Below are 22,418 nucleotides of genomic sequence, written 5' to 3'. Positions count from 1 at the left end.
CTATTGGAACATCTGTGAAACTATGGGGACATCTGTGAAACTACTGGTACATCTGTGAAACTATGGGGACATCTGTTAACCTATTGGGATATCTGTAAAACTACTGGGACATCTGTGAAACTATTGGGACATCTGTGAAACTATGGGGACATCTGTTAACCTACTGGGACATCTGTGAAACTACTGGTACATCTGTGAAACTATTGGGACATCTGTGAAACTATGGCGACATCTGTGAAACTAATGGGACATATGTGAAACTATTGGGGCGTCTGTGAAACTAATGGGACATGTGTGAAACTACTGGGACATCTGTAAAACTACTGGGACATCTGTTAAACTATTGGAACATCTGTGAAACTATGGGAACATCTGTGAAACTAATGGGACATCTGTGAAACTATGGGGACATCTGCTAACCTACTGGGACATCTGTGAAACTACTGGTACATCTGTAAAACTAGTGGGACATCTGTTAAACTATTGGGACATCTGTGAAACTATGGGGACATCTGTGAAACTAATGGGACATCTGTGAAACTATTGGGACATCTGTGAAACTATGGGGACATCTGTGAAACTAATGGGACATATGTGAAACTATTGGGGCGTCTGTGAAACTACTGGGACATGTCTGAAACTACTGGGACATTTGTAAAACTACTGGGACATCTGTTAAACTATTGGGACATCTGTGAAACTACTGGTACATCTGTGAAACTATCGGAACATCTGTTAACCTACTGGGATGTCTGTAAAACTTCTGGGACATCTGTGAAACTATTGGGACATCTGTGAAACAAATGGGACATAGGTGAAACTATTGGGACATCTGTGAAACTATTGGTACATCTGTTAACCTACTGGGACATCTGTGAAACTACTGGTACATCTGTGAAACTATTGGGACATCTGTGAAACTATGGGGACATCTGTGAAACAAATGGGACATAGGTGAAACTATTGGGACATCTGTGAAACTATTGGAACATCTGTGAAACTATGGGGTCATCTGTGAAACTAATGGGACATATGTGAAACTATTGGGACATCTGTGAAACTATTGGGACATCTGTGAAACTATTGGGACATCTGTGAAACTACTGGTACATCTGTGAAACTATGGGGACATCTGTTAACCTATTGGGATATCTGTAAAACTACTGGGACATCTGTGAAACTATTGGAACATCTGTGAAACTATGGGGACATCTGTTAACCTACTGGGACATCTGTTAAACTACTGGGACATCTGTTAAACTATTGGGACATCTGTGAAACTATGGGGACATCTGTTAACCTACTGGGATATCTGTAAAACTACTGGGACATCTATGAAACTATTGGGACATCTGTGAAACGATGGGGACATCTGTGAAACTAATGGGACATATGTGAAACTATTGGGACATCTGTGAAACTATTGGGACATCTGTGAAACTATTGGGACATCTGTGAAACTACTGGTACATCTGTGAAACTATGGGGACATCTGTTAACCTATTGGGATATCTGTAAAACTACTGGGACATCTGTGAAACTATTGGGACATCTGTGAAACTATGGGGACATCTGTTAACCTACTGGGACATCTGTGAAACTACTGGGACATCTGTTAAACTATTGGGACATCTGTGAAACTATGGGGACATCTGTTAACCTACTGGGATATCTGTAAAACTACTGGGACATCTATGAAACTATTGGGACATCTGTGATCTATGGGGACATCTGTGAAACAAATGGGACATAGGTGAAACTATTGGGACATCTGTGAAACTATTGGAACATCTGTGAAACTATGGGGACATCTGTGAAACTACTGGTACATCTGTGAAACTATGGGGACATCTGTTAACCTATTGGGATATCTGTAAAACTACTGGGACATCTGTGAAACTATTGGGACATCTGTGAAACTATGGGGACATCTGTTAACCTACTGGGACATCTGTGAAACTACTGGTACATCTGTGAAACTATTGGGACATCTGTGAAACTATGGGGACATCTGTGAAACTAATGGGACATATGTGAAACTATTGGGGCGTCTGTGAAACTACTGGGACATGTGTGAAACTACTGGGACATCTGTAAAACTAATGGGACATCTGTTAAACTATTGGAACATCTGTGAAACTATGGGAACATCTGTGAAACTAATGGGACATCTGTGAAACTAATGGGACATATGTGAAACTATTGGGGCGTCTGTGAAACTACTGGGACATGTGTGAAACTACTGGGACATCTGTAAAACTACTGGGACATCTGTTAAACTATTGGAACATCTGTGAAACTATGGGAACATCTGTGAAACTAATGGGACATCTGTGAAACTATGGGGACATCTGTTAACCTACTGGGACATCTGTAAAACTAGTGGGACATCTGTGAAACGATTGGGACATCTGTGAAACTAATGGGACATATGTGAAACTATTGGGACATCTGTGAAACTATTGGGACATCTGTGAAACTATTGGGACATCTGTGAAACTACTGGTACATCTGTGAAACTATGAGGACATCTGTTAACCTATTGGGATATCTGTAAAACTACTGGGACATCTGTGAAACTATTGGGACATCTGTGAAACTATGGGGACATCTGTTAACCTACTGGGACATCTGTGAAACTACTGGGACATCTGTTAAACTATTGGGACATCTGTGAAACTATGGGGACATCTGTTATCCTACTGGGATATCTGTAAAACTACTGGGACATCTATGAAACTATTGGGACATCTGTGAAACTATGGGGACATCTGTGAAACAAATGGGACATAGGTGAAACTATTGGGACATCTGTGAAACTATTGGAACATCTGTGAAACTATGGGGACATCTGTGAAACTACTGGTACATCTGTGAAACTATGGGGACATCTGTTAACCTATTGGGATATCTGTAAAACTACTGGGACATCTGTGAAACTATTGGGACATCTGTGAAACTATGGGGACATCTGTTAACCTACTGGGACATCTGTGAAACTACTGGTACATCTGTGAAACTATTGGGACATCTGTGAAAGTATGGGGACATCTGTGAAACTAATGGGACATATGTGAAACTATTGGGGCGTCTGTGAAACTACTGGGACATGTGTGAAACTACTGGGACATCTGTAAAACTAATGGGACATCTGTTAAACTATTGGAACATCTGTGAAACTATGGGAACATCTGTGAAACTAATGGGACATCTGTGAAACTAATGGGACATATGTGAAACTATTGGGGCGTCTGTGAAACTACTGGGACATGTGTGAAACTACTGGGACATCTGTAAAACTACTCGGACATCTGTTAAACTATTGGAACATCTGTGAAACTATGGGAACATCTGTGAAACTAATGGGACATCTGTGAAACTATGGGGACATCTGTTAACCTACTGGGACGTCTGTAAAACTAGTGGGACATCTGTTAAACTATTGGGACATCTGTGAAACTATGGGGACATTTGTGAAACTAATGGGACATCTGTGAAACTATTGGGACATCTGTGAAACTATGGGGACATCTGTTAACCTACTGGGACATCTGTGAAACTACTGGTACATCTGTGAAACTATTGGGACATCTGTGAAACTATGGGGACATCTGTGAAACTAATGGGACATATGTGAAACTATTGGTGCGTCTGTGAAACTACTGGGACATGTGTGAAACTACTGGGACATCTGTAAAACTACTGGGACATCTGTTAAACTATTGGAACATCTGTGAAACTATGGGAACATCTGTGAAACTAATGGGACATCTGTGAAACTATGGGGACATCTGTTAACCTACTGGGACATCTGTGAAACTACTGGTACATCTGTAAAACTAGTGGGACATTTATTAAACTATTGGGACATCTGTGAAACTATGGGGACATCTGTGAAACTAATGGGACATCTGTGAAACTATTGGGACATCTGTGAAACTATGGGGACATCTGTGAAACTAATGGGACATATGTGAAACTATTGGGGCGTCTGTGAAACTACTGGGACATGTCTGAAACTACTGGGACATCTGTAAAACTACTGGGACATCTGTTAAACTATTGGGACATCTGTGAAACTACTGGTACATCTGTGAAACTATCGGAACATCTGTTAACCTACTGGGATGTCTGTAAAACTTCTGGGACATCTGTGAAACTATTGGGACATCTGTGAAACTATTGGGACATCTGTGAAACTACTGGTACATCTGTGAAACTATTGGGACATCTGTGAAACTATGGGGACATCTGTGAAACAAATGGGACATAGGTGAAACTATTGGGACATCTGTGAAACTATTGGAAAATCTGTGAAACTATGGGGTCATCTGTGAAACTAATGGGACATATGTGAAACTATTGGGACATCTGTGAAACTATTGGGACATCTGTGAAACTATTGGGACATCTGTGAAACTACTGGTACATCTGTGAAACTATGGGGACATCTGTTAACCTATTGGGATATCTGTAAAACTACTGGGACATCTGTGAAACTATTGGAACATCTGTGAAACTATGGGGACATCTGTTAACCTACTGGGACATCTGTGAAACTACTGGGACATCTGTTAAACTACTGGGACATCTGTGAAACTAATGGGACATATGTGAAACTATTGGGACATCTGTGAAACTATTGGGACATCTGTGAAACTATTGGGACATCTGTGAAACTACTGGTACATCTGTGAAACTATGGGGACATCTGTTAACCTATTGGGATATCTGTAAAACTACTGGGACATCTGTGAAACTATTGGAACATCTGTGAAACTATGGGGACATCTGTTAACATACTGGGACATCTGTGAAACTACTGGGACATCTGTTAAACTACTGGGACATCTGTTAAACTATTGGGACATCTGTGAAACTATGGGGACATCTGTTAACCTACTGGGACATCTGTGAAACTACTGGTACATCTGTGAAACTATTGGGACATCTGTGAAACTATGGGGACATCTGTGAAACTAATGGGACATATGTGAAACTATTGGGGCGTCTGTGAAACTACTGGGACATGTGTGAAACTACTGGGACATCTGTAAAACTAATGGGACATCTGTTAAACTATTGGAACATCTGTGAAACTATGGGAACATCTGTGAAACTAATGGGACATCTGTGAAACTAATGGGACATATGTGAAACTATTGGGGCGTCTGTGAAACTACTGGGACATGTGTGAAACTACTGGGACATCTGTAAAACTACTGGGACATCTGTTAAACTATTGGAACATCTGTGAAACTATGGGAACATCTGTGAAACTAATGGGACATCTGTGAAACTATGGGGACATCTGTTAACCTACTGGGACATCTGCAAAACTAGTGGGACATCTGTTAAACTATTGGGACATCTGTGAAACGATGGGGACATTTGTGAAACTAATGGGACATCTGTGAAACTATTGGGACATCTGTGAAACTATGGGGACATCTGTTAACCTACTGGGACATCTGTGAAACTACTGGTACATCTGTGAAACTATTGGGACATCTGTGAAACTATGGGGACATCTGTGAAACTAATGGGACATATGTGAAACTATTGGGGCGTCTGTGAAACTACTGGGACATGTGTGAAACTACTGGGACATCTGTAAAACTACTGGGACATCTGTTAAACTATTGGAACATCTGTGAAACTATGGGAACATCTGTGAAACTAATGGGACATCTATGAAACTATGGGGACATCTGTTAACCTACTGGGACATCTGTGAAACTACTGGTACATCTGTAAAACTAGTGGGACATTTGTTAAACTATTGGGACATCTGTGAAACTATGGGGACATCTGTGAAACTAATGGGACATCTGTGAAACTATTGGGACATCTGTGAAACTATGGGGACATCTGTGAAACTAATGGGACATATGTGAAACTATTGGGGCGTCTGTGAAACTACTGGGACATGTCTGAAACTACTGGGACATCTGTGAAACTACTGGGACATCTGTTAAACTATTGGGACATCTGTGAAACTACTGGTACATCTGTGAAACTATCGGAACATCTGTTAACCTACTGGGATGTCTGTAAAACTTATGGGACATCTGTGAAACTATTGGGACATCTGTGAAACTATTGGGACATCTGTGAAACTACTGGTACATCTGTGAAACTATTGGGACATCTGTGAAACTATGGGGACATCTGTGAAACAAATGGGACATAGGTGAAACTATTGGGACATCTGTGAAACTATTGGAAAATCTGTGAAACTATGGGGTCATCTGTGAAACTAATGGGACATATGTGAAACTATTGGGACATCTGTGAAACTATTGGGACATCTGTGAAACTATTGGGACATCTGTGAAACTACTGGTACATCTGTGAAACTATGGGGACATCTGTTAACCTATTGGGATATCTGTAAAAGTACTGGGACATCTGTGAAACTATTGGAACATCTGTGAAACTATGGGGACATCTGTTAACCTACTGGGACATCTGTGAAACTACTGGGACATCTGTTAAACTACTGGGACATCTGTTAAACTATTGGGACATCTGTGAAACTATGGGGACATCTGTTAACCTACTGGGATATCTGTAAAACTACTGGGACATCTATGAAACTATTGAGACATCTGTGAAACGATGGGGACATCTGTGAAACTAATGGGACATATGTGAAACTATTGGGACATCTGTGAAACTATTGGGACATCTGTGAAACTATTGGGAGATCTGTGAAACTACTGGTACATCTGTGAAACTATGGGGACATCTGTTAACCTATTGGGATATCTGTAAAACTACTGGGACATCTGTGAAACTATTGGGACATCTGTGAAACTATGGGGACATCTGTTAACCTACTGGGACATCTGTGAAACTACTGGGACATCTGTTAAACTATTGGGACATCTGTTAAACTATTGGGACATCTGTGAAACTATGGGGACATCTGTTAACCTACTGGGACATCTGTGAAACTACTGGTACATCTGTAAAACTAGTGGGACATTTGTTAAACTATTGGGACATCTGTGAAACTATGGGGACATCTGTGAAACTAATGGGACATCTGTGAAACTATTGGGACATCTGTGAAACTATGGGGACATCTGTGAAACTAATGGGACATATGTGAAACTATTGGGGCGTCTGTGAAACTACTGGGACATGTCTGAAACTACTGGGACATCTGTAAAACTACTGGGACATCTGTTAAACTATTGGGACATCTGTGAAACTACTGGTACATCTGTGAAACTATCGGAACATCTGTTAACCTACTGGGATGTCTGTAAAACTTCTGGGACATCTGTGAAACTATTGGAAACTATTGGGACATCTGTGAAACTACTGGTACATCTGTGAAACTATTGGGACATCTGTGAAACTATGGGGACATCTGTTAACATACTGGGACATCTGTGAAACTACTGGGACATCTGTTAAACTACTGGGACATCTGTTAAACTATTGGGACATCTGTGAAACTATGGGGACATCTGTTAACCTACTGGGACATCTGTGAAACTACTGGTACATCTGTGAAACTATTGGGACATCTGTGAAACTATGGGGACATCTGTGAAACTAATGGGACATATGTGAAACTATTGGGGCGTCTGTGAAACTACTAGGACATGTGTGAAACTACTGGGACATCTGTAAAACTAATGGGACATCTGTTAAACTATTGGAACATCTGTGAAACTATGGGAACATCTGTGAAACTAATGGGACATCTGTGAAACTAATGGGACATATGTGAAACTATTGGGGCGTCTGTGAAACTACTGGGACATGTGTGAAACTACTGGGACATCTGTAAAACTACTGGGACATCTGTTAAACTATTGGAACATCTGTGAAACTATGGGAACATCTGTGAAACTAATGGGACATCTGTGAAACTATGGGGACATCTGTTAACCTACTGGGACATCTGCAAAACTAGTGGGACATCTGTTAAACTATTGGGACATCTGTGAAACGATGGGGACATTTGTGAAACTAATGGGACATCTGTGAAACTATTGGGACATCTGTGAAACTATGGGGACATCTGTTAACCTACTGGGACATCTGTGAAACTACTGGTACATCTGTGAAACTATTGGGACATCTGTGAAACTATGGGGACATCTGTGAAACTAATGGGACATATGTGAAACTATTGGGGCGTCTGTGAAACTACTGGGACATGTGTGAAACTACTGGGACATCTGTAAAACTACTGGGACATCTGTTAAACTATTGGAACATCTGTGAAACTATGGGGACATCTGTTAACCTACTGGGACATCTGTGAAACTACTGGGACATCTGTTAAACTACTGGGACATCTGTTAAACTATTGGGACATCTGTGAAACTATGGGGACATCTGTTAACCTACTGGGATATCTGTAAAACTACTGGGACATCTATGAAACTATTGGGACATCTGTGAAACGATGGGGACATCTGTGAAACTAATGGGACATATGTGAAACTATTGGGACATCTGTGAAACTATTGGGCCATCTGTGAAACTATTGGGACATCTGTGAAACTACTGGTACATCTGTGAAACTATGGGGACATCTGTTAACCTATTGGGATATCTGTAAAACTACTGGGACATCTGTGAAACTATTGGGACATCTGTGAAACTATGGGGACATCTGTTAACCTACTGGGACATCTGTGAAACTACTGGGACATCTGTTAAACTATTGGGACATCTGTTAAACTATTGGGACATCTGTGAAACTATGGGGACATCTGTTAACCTACTGGGACATCTGTGAAACTACTGGTACATCTGTAAAACTAGTGGGACATTTGTTAAACTATTGGGACATCTGTGAAACTATGGGGACATCTGTGAAACTAATGGGACATCTGTGAAACTATTGGGACATCTGTGAAACTATGGGGACATCTGTGAAACTAATGGGACATATGTGAAACTATTGGGGCGTCTGTGAAACTACTGGGACATGTCTGAAACTACTGGGACATCTGTAAAACTACTGGGACATCTGTTAAACTATTGGGACATCTGTGAAACTACTGGTACATCTGTGAAACTATCGGAACATCTGTTAACCTACTGGGATGTCTGTAAAACTTCTGGGACATCTGTGAAACTATTGGAAACTATTGGGACATCTGTGAAACTACTGGTACATCTGTGAAACTATTGGGACATCTGTGAAACTATGGGGACATCTGTTAACATACTGGGACATCTGTGAAACTACTGGGACATCTGTTAAACTACTGGGACATCTGTTAAACTATTGGGACATCTGTGAAACTATGGGGACATCTGTTAACCTACTGGGACATCTGTGAAACTACTGGTACATCTGTGAAACTATTGGGACATCTGTGAAACTATGGGGACATCTGTGAAACTAATGGGACATATGTGAAACTATTGGGGCGTCTGTGAAACTACTAGGACATGTGTGAAACTACTGGGACATCTGTAAAACTAATGGGACATCTGTTAAACTATTGGAACATCTGTGAAACTATGGGAACATCTGTGAAACTAATGGGACATCTGTGAAACTAATGGGACATATGTGAAACTATTGGGGCGTCTGTGAAACTACTGGGACATGTGTGAAACTACTGGGACATCTGTAAAACTACTGGGACATCTGTTAAACTATTGGAACATCTGTGAAACTATGGGAACATCTGTGAAACTAATGGGACATCTGTGAAACTATGGGGACATCTGTTAACCTACTGGGACATCTGCAAAACTAGTGGGACATCTGTTAAACTATTGGGACATCTGTGAAACGATGGGGACATTTGTGAAACTAATGGGACATCTGTGAAACTATTGGGACATCTGTGAAACTATGGGGACATCTGTTAACCTACTGGGACATCTGTGAAACTACTGGTACATCTGTGAAACTATTGGGACATCTGTGAAACTATGGGGACATCTGTGAAACTAATGGGACATATGTGAAACTATTGGGGCGTCTGTGAAACTACTGGGACATGTGTGAAACTACTGGGACATCTGTAAAACTACTGGGACATCTGTTAAACTATTGGAACATCTGTGAAACTATGGGAACATCTGTGAAACTAATGGGACATCTATGAAACTATGGGGACATCTGTTAACCTACTGGGACATCTGTGAAACTACTGGTACATCTGTAAAACTAGTGGGACATTTGTTAAACTATTGGGACATCTGTGAAACTATGGGGACATCTGTGAAACTAATGGGACATCTGTGAAACTATTGGGACATCTGTGAAACTATGGGGACATCTGTGAAACTAATGGGACATATGTGAAACTATTGGGGCGTCTGTGAAACTACTGGGACATGTCTGAAACTACTGGGACATCTGTAAAACTACTGGGACATCTGTTAAACTATTGGGACATCTGTGAAACTACTGGTACATCTGTGAAACTATCGGAACATCTGTTAACCTACTGGGACATCTGTAAAACTTCTGGGACATCTGTGAAACTATTGGGACATCTGTGAAACTATTGGGACATCTGTGAAACTACTGGTACATCTGTGAAACTATTGGGACATCTGTGAAACTATGGGGACATCTGTGAAACAAATGGGACATAGGTGAAACTATTGGGACATCTGTGAAACTATTGGAAAATCTGTGAAACTATGGGGTCATCTGTGAAACTAATGGGACATATGTGAAACTATTGGGACATCTGTGAAACTATTGGGACATCTGTGAAACTATTGGGACATCTGTGAAACTACTGGTACATCTGTGAAACTATGGGGACATCTGTTAACCTATTGGGATATCTGTAAAACTACTGGGACATCTGTGAAACTATTGGAACATCTGTGAAACTATGGGGACATCTGTTACCCTACTGGGACATCTGTGAAACTACTGGGACATCTGTTAAACTACTGGGACATCTGTTAAACTATTGGGACATCTGTGAAACTATGGGGACATCTGTTAACCTACTGGGATATCTGTAAAACTACTGGGACATCTATGAAACTATTGGGACATCTGTGAAACGATGGGGACATCTGTGAAACTAATGGGACATATGTGAAACTATTGGGATATCTGTGAAACTATTGGGACATCTGTGAAACTATTGGGACATCTGTGAAACTACTGGTACATCTGTGAAACTATGGGGACATCTGTTAACCTATTGGGATATCTGTAAAACTACTGGGACATCTGTGAAACTATTGGGACATCTGTGAAACTATGGGGACATCTGTTAACCTACTGGGACATCTGTGAAACGACTGGGACATCTGTTAAACTATTGGGACATCTGTTAAACTATTGGGACATCTGTGAAACTATGGGGACATCTGTTAACCTACTGGGATATCTGTAAAACTACTGGGACATCTATGAAACTATTGGGACATCTGTGAAACTATGGGGACATCTGTGAAACAAATGGGACATAGGTGAAACTATTGGGACATCTGTGAAACTATTGGAACATCTGTGAAACTATGGGGACATCTGTGAAACTACTGGTACATCTGTGAAACTATGGGGACATCTGTTAACCTATTGGGATATCTGTAAAACTACTGGGACATCTGTGAAACTATTGGGACATCTGTGAAACTATGGGGACATCTGTTAACCTACTGGGACATCTGTGAAACTACTGGTACATCTGTGAAACTATTGGGACATCTGTGAAACTATGGGGACATCTGTGAAACTAATGGGACATATGTGAAACTATTGGGGCGTCTGTGAAACTACTGGGACATGTGTGAAACCACTGGGACATCTGTTAAACTATTGGGACATCTGTGAAACTACTGGGACATCTGTAAAACTACTGGGACATATGTGAACCTATTGGGATATCTGTGAAACTATTGGGACATCTGTGAAACTAATGGGACATCTGTGAAACAACTGGGACATCTGTTAAACTATTGGGACATCTGTTAAACTCCTGGGACATCTGTGAAACTATTGGGACATGGGTGAAACTATTGGGACATCTGTTAAACTATTGGGACATCTGTGAAACTACTGGTACATCTGTTAAACTATTGGGACATCTGTGAAACTATGGGGACATCTGTGAAACTAATGGGACATATGTGAAACTATTGGGGCGTCTGTGAAACTACTGGGACATGTGTGAAACTACTGGGACATCTGTAAAACTACTGGGACATCTGTTAAACTATTGGGACATCTGTGAAACTATGGGGACATTTGTGAAACTAATGGGACATCTGGAAACTATTGGGGCGTCTGTGAAACTATGGGGCCATCTGTGAAACTAATGGGACATATGTGAAACTATTGGGGCGTCTGTGAAACTACTGGGACATGTGTGAAACTACTGGGACATCTGTTAACCTACTGGGACATCTGTGAAACGACTGGGACATCTGTTAAACTATTGGGACATCTGTTAAACTATTGGGACATCTGTGAAACTATGGGGACATCTGTTAACCTACTGGGATATCTGTAAAACTACTGGGACATCTATGAAACTATTGGGACATCTGTGAAACTATGGGGACATCTGTGAAACAAATGGGACATAGGTGAAACTATTGGGACATCTGTGAAACTATTGGAACATCTGTGAAACTATGGGGACATCTGTGAAACTACTGGTACATCTGTGAAACTATGGGGACATCTGTTAACCTATTGGGATATCTGTAAAACTACTGGGACATCTGTGAAACTATTGGGACATCTGTGAAACTATGGGGACATCTGTTAACCTACTGGGACATCTGTGAAACTACTGGTACATCTGTGAAACTATTGGGACATCTGTGAAACTATGGGGACATCTGTGAAACTAATGGGACATATGTGAAACTATTGGGGCGTCTGTGAAACTACTGGGACATGTGTGAAACCACTGGGACATCTGTTAAACTATTGGGACATCTGTGAAACTACTGGGACATCTGTAAAACTACTGGGACATATGTGAACCTATTGGGATATCTGTGAAACTATTGGGACATCTGTGAAACTAATGGGACATCTGTGAAACAACTGGGACATCTGTTAAACTATTGGGACATCTGTTAAACTCCTGGGACATCTGTGAAACTATTGGGACATGGGTGAAACTATTGGGACATCTGTTAAACTATTGGGACATCTGTGAAACTACTGGTACATCTGTTAAACTATTGGGACATCTGTGAAACTATGGGGACATCTGTGAAACTAATGGGACATATGTGAAACTATTGGGGCGTCTGTGAAACTACTGGGACATGTGTGAAACTACTGGGACATCTGTAAAACTACTGGGACATCTGTTAAACTATTGGGACATCTGTGAAACTATGGGGACATTTGTGAAACTAATGGGACATCTGGAAACTATTGGGGCGTCTGTGAAACTATGGGGCCATCTGTGAAACTAATGGGACATATTTGAAACTATTGGGGCGTCTGTGAAACTACTGGGACATGTGTGAAACTACTGGGACATCTGTAAAACTACTGGGACATCTGTTAAACTATTGGGACATCTGTTAAACTATTGGAACATCTGTGAAACTACTGGGACATCTGTAAAACTACTGGGACATATGTGAACCTATTGGGACATCTGTGAAACTATTGGGACATCTGTGAAACTATTGGGACATCTGTAAAACAACTGGGACATCTGTTAAACTATTGGGACATCTGTTAAACTCCTGGGACATCTGTGAAACTATTGGGACATGGGTGAAACTATTGGGACATCTGTTAAACTATTGGTACATCTGTGAAACTATTGGTACATCTGTGAAACTATTGGGACTTCTGTTAAACTATGAGGACATCTGTGAAACTAATGGGACATATGTGAAACTATTGGGGCGTCTGTGAAACTACTGGGACATGTGTGAAACTACTGGGACATCTGTAAAAATACTGGGACATCTGTTAAACTATTGGGACATCTGTGAAACTATGGGGACATCTGTGAAACTAATGGGACATCTGTGAAACTATTGGGACATCTGTGAAACTATGGGGACATCTGTGAAACTAATGAGACATATGTGAAACTATTGGGGCGTCTGTGAAACTACTGGGACATGTGTGAAACTACTGGGACATCTGTAAAACTACTGGGACATCTGTTAAACTATTGGGACATCTGTGAAACTATGGGGACATCTGTGAAACTACTGGTACATCTGTGAAACTAACGGGACATCTGTTAACCTACAGGGATGTCTGTAAAACTTCTGGGACATCTGTGAAACTATTGGGACATCTGTGAATCTATTGGCACATCTGTGAAACTTCTGGTACATCTGTGAAACTATTGGGACATCTGTGAAACTATGGGGACATCTGTGAAACAAATGGGACATAGGTGAAACTATTGGGACATCTGTGAAACTATTGGGACATCTGTGAAACTATGGGGTCATCTGTGAAACTAATGGGACATATATGAAACTATTGGGACATATGTCAAACTATTGGGACATCTGTGAAACTAATGGGACATCTGTGAAACAACTGGGACATCTGTTAAACTATTGGGACATCTGTTAAACTCCTGGGACATCTGTGAAACTATTGGGACATGGGTGAAACTATTGGGACATCTGTTAAACTACTGGGACATCTGTTAAACTATTGGGACATCTGTGAAACTATGGGGACATCTGTGAAACTACTGGTACATCTGTGAAACTAACGGGACATCTGTTAACCTACAGGGATGTCTGTAAAACTTCTGGGACATCTGTGAAACTATTGGGGACATCTGTGAAACTACTGGTACATCTGTGAAACTAACGGGACATCTGTTAACCTACAGGGATGTCTGTAAAACTTCTGGGACATCTGTGAAACTATTGGGACATCTGTGAATCTATTGGCACATCTGTGAAACTTCTGGTACATCTGTGAAACTATTGGGACATCTGTGAAACTATGGGGACATCTGTGAAACAAATGGGACATAGGTGAAACTATTGGGACATCTGTGAAACTATTGGGACATCTGTGAAACTATGGGGTCATCTGTGAAACTAATGGGACATATATGAAACTATTGGGACATATGTCAAACTATTGGGACATCTGTGAAACTAATGGGACATCTGTGAAACAACTGGGACATCTGTTAAACTATTGGGACATCTGTTAAACTCCTGGGACATCTGTGAAACTATTGGGACATGGGTGAAACTATTGGGACATCTGTTAAACTATTGGGACATCTGTGAAACTACTGGTACATCTGTGAAACTATTGGGACATCTGTGAAACTATGGGGACATCTGTGAAACTAATGGGACATATGTGAAACTATTGGGGCGTCTGTGAAACTACTGGGACATGTGTGAAACTACTGGGACATCTGTAAAACTACTGGGACATCTGTTAAACTATTGGGACATCTGTGAAACTATGGGGACATTTGTGAAACTAATGGGACATCTGGAAACTATTGGGGCGTCTGTGAAACTATGGGGCCATCTGTGAAACTAATGGGACATATGTGAAACTATTGGGGCGTCTGTGAAACTACTGGGACATGTGTGAAACTACTGGGACATCTGTAAAACTACTGGGACATCTGTTAAACTATTGGGACATCTGTTAAACTATTGGAACATTTGTGAATCTACTGGGACATCTGTAAAACTACTGGGACATATGTGAACCTATTGGGACATCTGTGAAACTATTGGGGCATCTGTGAAACTATTGGGACATCTGTAAAACAACTGGGACATCTGTTAAACTATTGGGACATCTGTTAAACTCCTGGGACATCTGTGAAACTATTGGGACATGGGTGAAACTATTGGGACATCTGTTAAACTATTGGTACATCTGTGAAACTATTGGTACATCTGTGAAACTATTGGGACTTCTGTTAAACTATGAGGACATCTGTGAAACTAATGGGACATATGTGAAACTATTGGGGCGTCTGTGAAACTACTGGGACATGTGTGAAACTACTGGGACATCTGTAAAAATACTGGGACATCTGTTAAACTATTGGGACATCTGTGAAACTATTGGTACATCTGTGAAACTATTGGGACTTCTGTTAAACTATGAGGACATCTGTGAAACTAATGGGACATATGTGAAACTATTGGGGCGTCTGTGAAACTACTGGGACATGTGTGAAACTACTGGGACATCTGTAAAAATACTGGGACATCTGTTAAACTATTGGGACATCTGTGAAACTATGGGGACATCTGTGAAACTAATGGGACATCTGTGAAACTATTGGGACATCTGTGAAACTATGGGGACATCTGTGAAACTAATGAGACATATGTGAAACTATTGGGGCGTCTGTGAAACTACTGGGACATGTGTGAAACTACTGGGACATCTGTAAAACTACTGGGACATCTGTTAAACTATTGGGACATCTGTGAAACTATGGGGACATCTGTGAAACTACTGGTACATCTGTGAAACTAACGGGACATCTGTTAACCTACAGGGATGTCTGTAAAACTTCTGGGACATCTGTGAAACTATTGGGACATCTGTGAATCTATTGGCACATCTGTGAAACTTCTGGTACATCTGTGAAACTATTGGGACATCTGTGAAACTATGGGGACATCTGTGAAACAAATGGGACATAGGTGAAACTATTGGGACATCTGTGAAACTATTGGGACATCTGTGAAACTATGGGGTCATCTGTGAAACTAATGGGACATATATGAAACTATTGGGACATATGTCAAACTATTGGGACATCTGTGAAACTAATGGGACATCTGTGAAACAACTGGGACATCTGTTAAACTATTGGGACATCTGTTAAACTCCTGGGACATCTGTGAAACTATTGGGACATGGGTGAAACTATTGGGACATCTGTTAAACTATTGGGACATCTGTGAAACTACTGGTACATCTGTGAAACTATTGCGACATCTGTGAAACTATGGGGACATCTGTGAAACTAATGGGACATATGTGAAACTATTGGGGCGTCTGTGAAACTACTGGGACATGTGTGAAACTACTGGGACATCTGTAAAACTACTGGGACATCTGTTAAACTATTGGGACATCTGTGAAACTATGGGGACATTTGTGAAACTAATGGGACATCTGGAAACTATTGGGGCGTCTGTGAAACTATGGGGCCATCTGTGAAACTAATGGGACATATGTGAAACTATTGGGGCGTCTGTGAAACTACTGGGACATGTGTGAAACTACTGGGACATCTGTAAAACTACTGGGACATCTGTTAAACTATTGGGACATCTGTTAAACTATTGGAACATTTGTGAATCTACTGGGACATCTGTAAAACTACTGGGACATATGTGAACCTATTGGGACATCTGTGAAACTATTGGGACATCTGTGAAACTATTGGGACATCTGTAAAACAACTGGGACATCTGTTAAACTATTGGGACATCTGTTAAACTCCTGGGACATCTGTGAAACTATTGGGACATGGGTGAAACTATTGGGACATCTGTTAAACTATTGGTACATCTGTGAAACTATTGGTACATCTGTGAAACTATTGGGACTTCTGTTAAACTATGAGGACATCTGTGAAACTAATGGGACATATGTGAAACTATTGGGGCGTCTGTGAAACTACTGGGACATGTGTGAAACTACTGGGACATCTGTAAAAATACTGGGACATCTGTTAAACTATTGGGACATCTGTGAAACTATGGGGACATCTGTGAAACTAATGGGACATCTGTGAAACTATTGGGACATCTGTGAAACTATGGGGACATCTGTGAAACTAATGAGACATATGTGAAACTATTGGGGCGTCTGTGAAACTACTGGGACATGTGTGAAACTACTGGGACATCTGTAAAACTACTGGGACATCTGTTAAACTATTGGGACATCTGTGAAACTATGGGGACATCTGTGAAACTACTGGTACATCTGTGAAACTAATGGGACATCTGTTAACCTACTGGGATGTCTGTAAAACTTCTGGGACATCTGTGAAACTATTGGGACATCTGTGAAACTATTGGGACATCTGTGAAACTTCTGGTACATCTGTGAAACTATTGGGACATCTGTGAAACTATGGGGACATCTGTGAAACAAATGGGACATAGGTGAAACTATTGGGACATCTGTGAAACTATTGGGACATCTGTGAAACTATGGGGTCATCTGTGAAACTAATGGGACATATATGAAACTATTGGGACATATGTGAAACTATTGGGACATCTGTGAAACTATTGGGACATCTGTGAAACTACTGGTACATCTGTGAAACTATGGGGACATCTGTTAACCTACTGGGACATCTGTGAACCTACTGGGACATCTGTTAAACTACTGGGACATCTGTTAAACTATTGGGACATCTGTGAAACTACTGGGACATCTGTAAAACTACTGGGACATATTTGAACCTATTGGAACATCTGTGAAACTATTGGGACATCTGTGAAACTATTGGGACATCTGTGAAACTATTGGGACATCTGTGAAACAACTGAGACATCTGTTAAACTATTGGGACATCTGTTAAACTCCTGGCACATCTGTGAAACTACTGGGACATCTGTTAAACTACTGGGACATCTGTTAAACTATTGGGACATATGTGAAACTACTGGGACATCTGTAAAACTACTGGGACATATGTGAACCTATTGGGATATCTGTGAAACTATTGGGACATCTGTGAAACTAATGGGACATCTGTGAAACAACTGGGACATCTGTTAAACTATTGGGACATCTGTTAAACTCCTGGGACATCTGTGAAACTATTGGGACATGGGTGAAACTATTGGGACATCTGTTAAACTATTGGGACATCTGTGAAACTACTGGTACATCTGTGAAACTATTGGGACATCTGTGAAACTATGGGGACATCTGTGAAACTAATGGGACATATGTGAAACTATTGGGGCGTCTGTGATACTACTGGGACATGTGTGAAACTACTGGGACATCTGTAAAACTACTGGGACATCTGTTAAACTATTGGGACATCTGTGAAACTATGGGGACATTTATGAAACTAATGGGACATCTGGAAACTATTGGGGCGTCTGTGAAACTATGGGGCCATCTGTGAAACTAATGGGACATATGTGAAACTATTGGGGCGTCTGTGAAACTACTGGGACATGTGTGAAACTACTGGGACATCTGTAAAACTACTGGGACATCTGTTAAACTATTGGGACATCTGTTAAACTATTGGAACATCTGTGAAACTACTGGGACATCTGTAAAACTACTGGGACATATGTGAACCTATTGGGACATCTGTGAAACTATTGGGACATCTGTGAAACTATTGGGACATCTGTAAAACAACTGGGACATCTGTTAAACTATTGGGACATCTGTTAAACTCCTGGGACATCTGTGAAACTATTGGGACATGGGTGAAACTATTGGGACATCTGTTAAACTATTGGTACATCTGTGAAACTATTGGTACATCTGTGAAACTATTGGGACTTCTGTTAAACTATGAGGACATCTGTGAAACTAATGGGACATATGTGAAACTATTGGGGCGTCTGTGAAACTACTGGGACATGTGTGAAACTACTGGGACATCTGTAAAAATACTGGGACATCTGTTAAACTATTGGGACATCTGTGAAACTATGGGGACATCTGTGAAACTAATGGGACATCTGTGAAACTATTGGGACATCTGTGAAACTATGGGGACATCTGTGAAACTAATGAGACATATGTGAAACTATTGGGGCGTCTGTGAAACTACTGGGACATGTGTGAAACTACTGGGACATCTGTAAAACTACTGGGACATCTGTTAAACTATTGGGACATCTGTGAAACTATGGGGACATCTGTGAAACTACTGGTACATCTGTGAAACTAACGGGACATCTGTTAACCTACCGGGATGTCTGTAAAACTTCTGGAACATCTGTGAAACTATTGGGACATCTGTGAATCTATTGGGACATCTGTGAAACTTCTGGTACATCTGTGAAACTATTGGGACATCTGTGAAACTATGGGGACATCTGTGAAACAAATGGGACATAGGTGAAACTATTGGGACATCTGTGAAACTATTGGGACATCTGTGAAACTATGGGGTCATCTGTGAAACTAATGGGACATATATGAAACTATTGGGACATATGTGAAACTATTGGGACATCTGTGAAACTAATGGGACATCTGTGAAACAACTGGGACATCTGTTAAACTATTGGGACATCTGTTAAACTCCTGGGACATCTGTGAAACTATTGGGACATGGGTGAAACTATTGGGCCATCTTTTAAACTATTGGGACATCTGTGAAACTACTGGTACATCTGTGAAACTATTGGGAAATCTGTGAAACTATGGGGACATCTGTGAAACTAATGGGACATATGTGAAACTATTGGGGTGTCTGTGAAACTACTGGGACATGTGTGAAACTACTGGGACATCTGTAAAACTACTGGGACATCTGTTAAACTATTGGGACATCTGTGAAACTATGGGGACATTTGTGAAACTAATGGGACATCTGGAAACTATTGGGGCGTCTGTGAAACTATGGGGCCATCTGTGAAACTAATGGGACATATGTGAAACTATTGGGGCGTCTGTGAAACTACTGGGACATGTGTGAAACTACTGGGACATCTGTAAAACTACTGGGACATCTGTTAAACTATTGGGACATCTGTTAAACTATTGGAACATCTGTGAATCTACTGGGACATCTGTAAAACTACTGGGACATATGTGAACCTATTGGGACAACTGTGAAACTATTGGGACATCTGTGAAACTATTGGGACATCTGTAAAACAACTGGGACATCTGTTAAACTATTGGGACATCTGTTAAACTCCTGGGACATCTGTGAAACTATTGGGACATGGGTGAAACTATTGGGACATCTGTAAAACTACTGGGACATCTGTTAAACTATTGGGACATCTGTGAAACTATGGGGACATTTGTGAAACTAATGGGACATCTGGAAACTATTGGGGCGTCTGTGAAACTATGGGGCCATCTGTGAAACTAATGGGACATATGTGAAACTATTGGGGCGTCTGTGAAACTACTGGGACATGTGTGAAACTACTGGGACATCTGTAAAACTACTGGGACATCTGTTAAACTATTGGGACATCTGTTAAACTATTGGAACATCTGTGAAACTACTGGGACATCTGTAAAACTACTGGGACATATGTGAACCTATTGGGACATCTGTGAAACTATTGGGACATCTGTGAAACTATTGGGACATCTGTAAAACAACTGGGACATCTGTTAAACTATTGGGACATCTGTTAAACTCCTGGGACATCTGTGAAACTATTGGGACATGGGTGAAACTATTGGGACATCTGTTAAACTATTGGTACATCTGTGAAACTATTGGTACATCTGTGAAACTATTGGGACTTCTGTTAAACTATGAGGACATCTGTGAAACTAATGGGACATATGTGAAACTATTGGGGCGTCTGTGAAACTACTGGGACATGTGTGAAACTACTGGGACATCTGTAAAAATACTGGGACATCTGTTAAACTATTGGGACATCTGTGAAACTATGGGGACATCTGTGAAACTAATGGGACATCTGTGAAACTATTGGGACATCTGTGAAACTATGGGGACATCTGTGAAACTAATGAGACATATGTGAAACTATTGGGGCGTCTGTGAAACTACTGGGACATGTGTGAAACTACTGGGACATCTGTAAAACTACTGGGACATCTGTTAAACTATTGGGACATCTGTGAAACTATGGGGACATCTGTGAAACTACTGGTACATCTGTGAAACTAACGGGACATCTGTTAACCTACCGGGATGTCTGTAAAATTTCTGGGACATCTGTGAAACTATTGGGACATCTGTGAATCTATTGGGACATCTGTGAAACTTCTGGTACATCTGTGAAACTATTGGGACATCTGTGAAACTATGGGGACATCTGTGAAACAAATGGGACATAGGTGAAACTATTGGGACATCTGTGAAACTATTGGGACATCTGTGAAACTATGGGGTCATCTGTGAAACTAATGGGACATATATGAAACTATTGGGACATATGTGAAACTATTGGGACATCTGTGAAACTAATGGGACATCTGTGAAACAACTGGGACATCTGTTAAACTATTGGGACATCTGTTAAACTCCTGGGACATCTGTGAAACTATTGGGACATGGGTGAAACTATTGGGACATCTGTTAAACTATTGGGACATCTGTGAAACTACTGGTACATCTGTGAAACTATTGGGACATCTGTGAAACTATGGGGACATCTGTGAAACTAATGGGACATATGTGAAACTATTGGGGCGTCTGTGAAACTACTGGGACGTGTGAAACTACTGGGACATCTGTAAAACTACTGGGACATCTGTTAAACTATTGGGACATCTGTGAAACTATGGG

Source organism: Petromyzon marinus, chromosome 26 (genome assembly GCF_048934315.1).
Source record: "Petromyzon marinus isolate PM22_M1 ecotype Great Lakes invasive population chromosome 26, UKy_Petmar_22M1.pri1.0, whole genome shotgun sequence".
Taxonomy (NCBI): Eukaryota; Metazoa; Chordata; class Hyperoartia; order Petromyzontiformes; family Petromyzontidae; genus Petromyzon; species Petromyzon marinus.
Note: the sequence above shows the minus strand (reverse complement) of the source record.